The following is a 6,067-nucleotide window of genomic DNA, read 5'->3' on the forward strand; positions in this document are numbered from 1 at the left end:
GGGTTTCTGTTCCAATTCTAGTCCATAACAATGTTTATTTTGTTTTTAAGCCTGGTTATATATTTTGGATTTTCTTGTTCTACATTTTTCAGTTATTCCTTTGGAAGAAAAAGAGTATGTCAAGATATGAAGTTAATTCACTATCTTGACTGGAGTTTTCAAATAGATTTTATAGGTAGAAATTAGAATGCTAGTTTTGTCAGTAAGTTGTGCATCAGTCAGACCCTAATTTTCTTACCTGGATGTCTCAGTCTGCTCAGGCTGCTGCAACAAAACACTATAGACTAGGTGGTTTAAACAACAGACATTTATTTCTCACGATTTCAGGAGCTGGGAAGTCCAAGATCAGGGTGCCAGCAGATTCAGTTCTTGGTGAGAGTCCTCTTTCAGGCTTGCAGAAGGCCACCATCTCTTTATGGGCTCCCATGGTTTTTTCTTTGTGCTAGTGGAGAAGGGGAGAAAGAGCTCTGGTGTCTCTTCCTCTTCTTATAAGGCCACTAATCCCATAATGAAAGCACTACCTTCATGACATCATCCAAATCTAATTATCTCCCAAAGGGGTTAGGACTTCAGCATAAACTTTTGAGAGGACACATTCAGTCCATAACACTGGAAAATCACAATATTATTATTTTCAGTTTGTTTCAGAACCATGGTTCAAGTAAATTCAATAGATATATTGATGACAGAGTGTCCCACTAAAACAAGTTTGGTAAATTCTGTATTAAACCAAATCAAACAGATTTTTCCCTGAAGTTTCTTTTTTTGGAGCCTGAAATGTGTGTGTGCATTGTGTGTTACCTATAAAGAAATTAAATATGCACAGTATCCCAAATTCATTTCAACAGGACATTTTTTTTTCATGCCATGCTTACTACTAAATCCCAGAAGAGTATTCCATGGAACACAATGTAGAAAATGTTAATATTGACCAGACAAAAAGGTTACACACATATACACATATATGTGATTATGAATTTGAGTGTGAATTTAGATATATATATGTGAATTTATATGTATATTCTGAGTATCCAGAAAAAGAATGGTGTTATACATATGCATGTGTTATATTTTATTGCATCGATGTTATTAACATCCACAAATAGCATAGTATACGAATAAAAAGTCATTGTAAAGTGTTTTGTTTCTTAATCAATGGAACATAGAAAATAGAAATTATAGAACAATAGAATGTCAGAATGAAGAGTACATTAATACAGAATTGAATGTTTTCAAATTTTTAAAGCTTTTTTAAAGTTCAAATTTTACATGGAAACATTCTATCATATATATATATATATCTACAGCAGAGTTGCACTGTTTGAAGTAAAGTTGGGAAAAAGATGGCAGTCCTCACCCTTCCTTTTCGAGGTCAATCCTGAGAACTTTTGAGGGACTCTCTCACCTTCATAGGGTCTAGCTTGAATTCTATTAGCCTCAATTCCACAGCAGGAGGGTCAGGCTTTAAAAAGGTACAGTGACTCCTGACAGTCTATTGGCTAATTAGGGACAGAAGCAGGACTAGAATGAATATACCCTAATTCCTAGTTCAGTGCTCATTCCCCCACAACACTGGTTTTTAATCTTTTTAAAGGCTTTGAATTTTTTCAAATGAAACATCATGTAGAAATTCTACAGATAGGGCAGCCTGGGTGGCTCAGTGGTTTAGCATTGCCTGCAGCCAGGGATGTGATCCTGGAGACCCGGGATCGAGTCCCACGTTGGGCTCCCTGCATGGAGCTGGAGCCTGCTTCTCCCTCTGCCTGTGTCTCTGCCTCTCTCTCTCTCTGTCTCTCTCATAAATAAATAAATAAATAAATAAATAAATAAATAAATAAATATCTTAAAAAAAAAAAAAGAAATTCTACATATAGAATAGATCAAGCCCAGCTTCCCTGGTTGAAGGATGAGGGATAGGTGAGATGTCTGGTAGGAGGGTCTTGTGGCTTTGTAGGCTACCCTCTAGTCCTCCGGGACTAACCCTTAGTGGCTCAGGGCAACACTGTTTAAAAATGATACATAAACTGGGCAGAAACAATGCACGCAGTTCTTCAAACCAGGGAGGATACCATTAATACACATGAGAAGGAATCTCTTGATAACCATTGGTCTTACCCCGTACAAAAGATTGTGGCTTATCGCTAAAAGACAAAGAAAAGCTTATTTAGCAAAGAGATTGTTCTTCGTTAAGAGCAAAATGGCGAGGTTTATTTTTTAATTTGAAGGAAGAGACTAAAGAGTTCCTGCAAACCTTACCATTTGAGCTGGCATCAGAGTTGTCACAGCAGAGGTAGAAAGAATCCAGCCCCTGTGTCCCAGGGAACAAGCTTCTAGAATTTTGGTCATTATGAGTGTGATTCAGTTGGTGAATCAGTGGCTTTCTGTGATTTCAAATAATGATAACAAGCATGGGAGGAAGGCAGCAGCATTGTTCAGAGCAATCAGTCTGTCATTTGGGTGCTCAACTGAATGAGGAGAAAACACATGTAAATATTCCTCCTTAATAGCAAAATTATGCCTTTGTGCCAAATTATTCACACAAAGTTGAAAATGAGTCATGCATAATATTCTGTGGGTTTTCTGCCTTTTGTTCTTCATATTTAAGAGAGTAAAGATGAGCTTAGAAATCTGATTACTGTGTTGCCAAGTGAGATGAGAGGGGTAATTGGAGCAAGGACTATTTCCTACAAACTCAGTTCCCAGGGAAGCTAACTCCTGTTGGGGCATTGGTCCGGTGCTGGGATATGAAGGTTTTAATGGCTATTTTTCAGAATCTTCCCTCCTCAGAAAGAGGCAAGGAGTCCTATCACCAGAGACTCTCTATTTGAGAACACAAAACAGTAAGCATCAAGCTTTGCCTATTTGAGAAGCTATATTTAGGAATAAATTTTTTGGGGGGGATGGAATAAATAAATAATATAAAATCTACCGTAGGCTGAGAACAAATAAATATATTTTTCCTACTAGCGTCTACATAGTATTTTTTTCTTTTATCTAGGAACATAATTTTAATTAGAAGACATGTCTAAACCTGTTTCATTTCTAGTTTTCTATGCAGGAATTCTATGGAATCTAGAGACACTTTTTAATACTATTCAAAAAGCAGTACTTACTAGATTCTGAACTCCATTCTTTCCACAGTTTAGAAGTTATGGAGAAATAGTTGTGGTGTTCATTGGTTTATTGATTTTTTATTTATTTTGAAAAATATATTGAGCACATACTATGTAGACATCATACTAGTGTGTGAGGAAGAGAAATGAACAAGAGAGACAGTCCCTGCTTTCAATGAACTTTTGGTTGTAACTATACATCTTGTTAGTCTGTATTCATGAAATATATTTATCTTTCACCCTTTTAGTATTTTGAAAAAAGAATATTTTGTTCCAAAAGTACTTGAAACCTTTAAGAAGCAAGCCGTGCAATTGAAATTAGTTATAATGGATGTATTAGGAGTTGAGTAATAATACCCATAGAGGTGATCAGTTACAGCAAGAGATTATGACATTCAAAAGGAGGGTGGTGAGGATAAGGAACAGCACCCAATAATCAGCAATCCACTTGCATTTAAGTTTGGAATATATATATGACATTTTTTTTTAAGGCAGCAGTTTGTTCTCATTAGAGACATGTACCTTGATTTATTGATTATTTTGATTAGGCTATATGTATTCATTCTGGAAGTCCATGTTGAGTACCAGGGAAATCTGCCTAAAAGATGATTTTTTTTTTTTTAGAAGGAGCAAAGTGGTAGAACTGTCATTTTCTCATCTCATAAATTTATTTATAGAGCTGGATATTCAATCCACCAATCTTGGTGCCATGCCCTTGATCCTTCCTAAGTGAAACTTCTTTACTGTAGCTCATCTAGTAGGTGTAGGAGGACTATGTGACCTCATAGTCTTCCCTACCAAAATCCAGAGACTGACCAATGACCTATATTGGCTTGGTGCAAAAAGATGTATAAGCCAAACAGATTTTTCATGTTTGGACAAAATTAGGGAAATACAGAGAGAAGTGGAAGGTAATCCAAGGGCATATAGAGATAATTAAGGTTTGTCATTGAAGTCATAAGTCAGGGTCAAGCTGGAGTTAGAAGAAAGCAAGAAGTATTAAGGAGAAACTTAAGAAAATATATGAAGGTGAAAAAGAAATCAAGAAATTAGTGACAGGGATCCCTGGGTGGCGCGGTGGTTTAGCGCCTGCCTTTGGCCCAGGGCGAGATCCTGGAGACCGGGGATCGAATCCCACGTCAGGCTCCCGGTGCATGGAGCCTGCTTCTCCCTCTGCCTGTGTCTCTGCCTCTCTCTCTCTCTCTCTGTGACTATCATAAATAAATAAAAATTAAAAAAATCTTTAAAAAAAAAAAAAAGAAATTAGTGACAGGATAGAAAAAGGCAAGCAGAGATATTAGTAACAAATCAGTGCAGGGTAGCCATAAAGTCTGAAAAGAGTATTATTTCATGATGCATTGTAATGCAATATTGATAATGTATTTGACTATATTTATAGACTTGGTGTCCAGGCTGTAGGTGAAGATTTTTGTAGCCTGGCTCTATGATGGATCTTACTCTAGTTGTTTGACTTTTCCTGGATTACTGTGCATTTATATTCATACAGTACATCTCCTCACCATCCCAAGCATTCCTTTATTATTTGGGATAACTAAAGTAAGTCGTCTTTTCCTTACAACCAGAAGAAACTAACTGAACCAGACTCTTTGATGGTAGAGCACATTTCCTAACATGGGTTTATATACTTTCTTTGAGTTTCTTTGTTCTTACTTTTCTTGTGATCTGTGAAATATTTTGGCTCTTAGAATTTGTAAAACTTACATTTTCTTAATGTTACACATCGATTAGTGCTTTTTTTCCATGTAAATATTTCTTCCACATTATAAACTGCAGTGTTTGATTTAAACCATAGATTTGTATTTACAGCACAGAAAACAAACTGTTCAGTTTACTTCTGTCCATCTAATAATAACTATAATATCATGCTTGCCAAAACCTCCATTAAAGACATATGCCTTGACTCATTGATTCCAATAATAGGAAAAAGCACCATTTCCCAGCAACGGGAGATTTGATGTTGCTTTTGAGGAGGGAAAAAAAGGATCCCACCAAAATATTTATGTAGCATGAGAACTCTAGGAAGCCCTCAGCAGTAGACACAATTCCAGGATCTCCAGTAGTTTTTAAAGGGGTGTAAGTTGACTAATAGTGAGAACATGACACAGACAGATGAGGCACAGTAACATAGAATAAAAGTAAAACTTTAAGTTATATAAACTTGAAGAACAGAAGCATGAAGAAGAGAGGCAAAAATAAAACAAATTTAAGATTAGGAATAGTAATAATAATTAAACCCAAACTAATCTGGGTAGCTCAGGCAAGATAGAAACTAGATGATAGTAGTGTAGTTCTCATTGCTTGACCATATTAAAAGAAAAGAAACAGCTTTTAAAAGAAACAGCTTTTTCCTGTCCCTTTGATCTCAGGTGAATGTATCATGATGTTTTTTACAGATAGTGTTGAATTGCAAAATTATGAATTTCAACTTATAGGTGGGACAAGTCTATCAGTATATTAAAACACAAAATTATGCACATAATAGTATTTTAAAAAATTAAAAATCCGGGCACCCTCGGTGGCGCAGCGGTTTAGCGCCGCCTGCAGTCCGGGGTCTGGTCCTGGAGACCTGGGATCGAGTCCCGCATCAGTCTCCCTGCATGGAGCCCGCTTCTCCCTCTGTCTGTGTCTCTGCCTCTCAGTCTCTCTCTCTCTCTGAATAAATAAATTTTAAAAATACTTATAAAAAAATTAAAAATCCATATGGATTACACATCCAGTGGTTTTTCACATTGGCCCTTGATGAAAGTCAAACTCTAAAAACAGATTTATGGAGGCGTAGGGTGGACGTTGAATGATATGTTCAAGATACATTGCAGTTATGTGCTTTCTCTGGGCACAGAGTAATACTTATTCCCCTGTGATATCAATAGATTGAATATAAGGCTCAGTTGAAATATAGAGGACTAAAAAGCATCCTAGGCTTCTGATTGGGA

At 36.5% G+C, this 6,067-nt stretch overlaps 1 long non-coding RNA gene across 1 annotated transcript; it reads right to left on the bottom strand.

Annotated features, from left to right (window-relative positions):
* Window positions 1-292: 292 nt before the first annotated feature.
* On the bottom strand, window positions 293-2,460 carry LOC140631618 (uncharacterized). The gene is made up of 2 exons (XR_012029144.1): window positions 2,257-2,460; window positions 293-442 (listed from the first exon to the last, which is right to left on the bottom strand). It is a non-coding gene; the product is annotated as an uncharacterized lncRNA (long non-coding RNA).
* Between the last annotated feature and the right edge of the window lie 3,607 nt (window positions 2,461-6,067).

The sequence above is a fragment of the Canis lupus genome, chromosome 4 (assembly GCF_048164855.1).
Source record: "Canis lupus baileyi chromosome 4, mCanLup2.hap1, whole genome shotgun sequence".
In the NCBI taxonomy this organism is placed as follows: domain Eukaryota; kingdom Metazoa; phylum Chordata; class Mammalia; order Carnivora; family Canidae; genus Canis; species Canis lupus.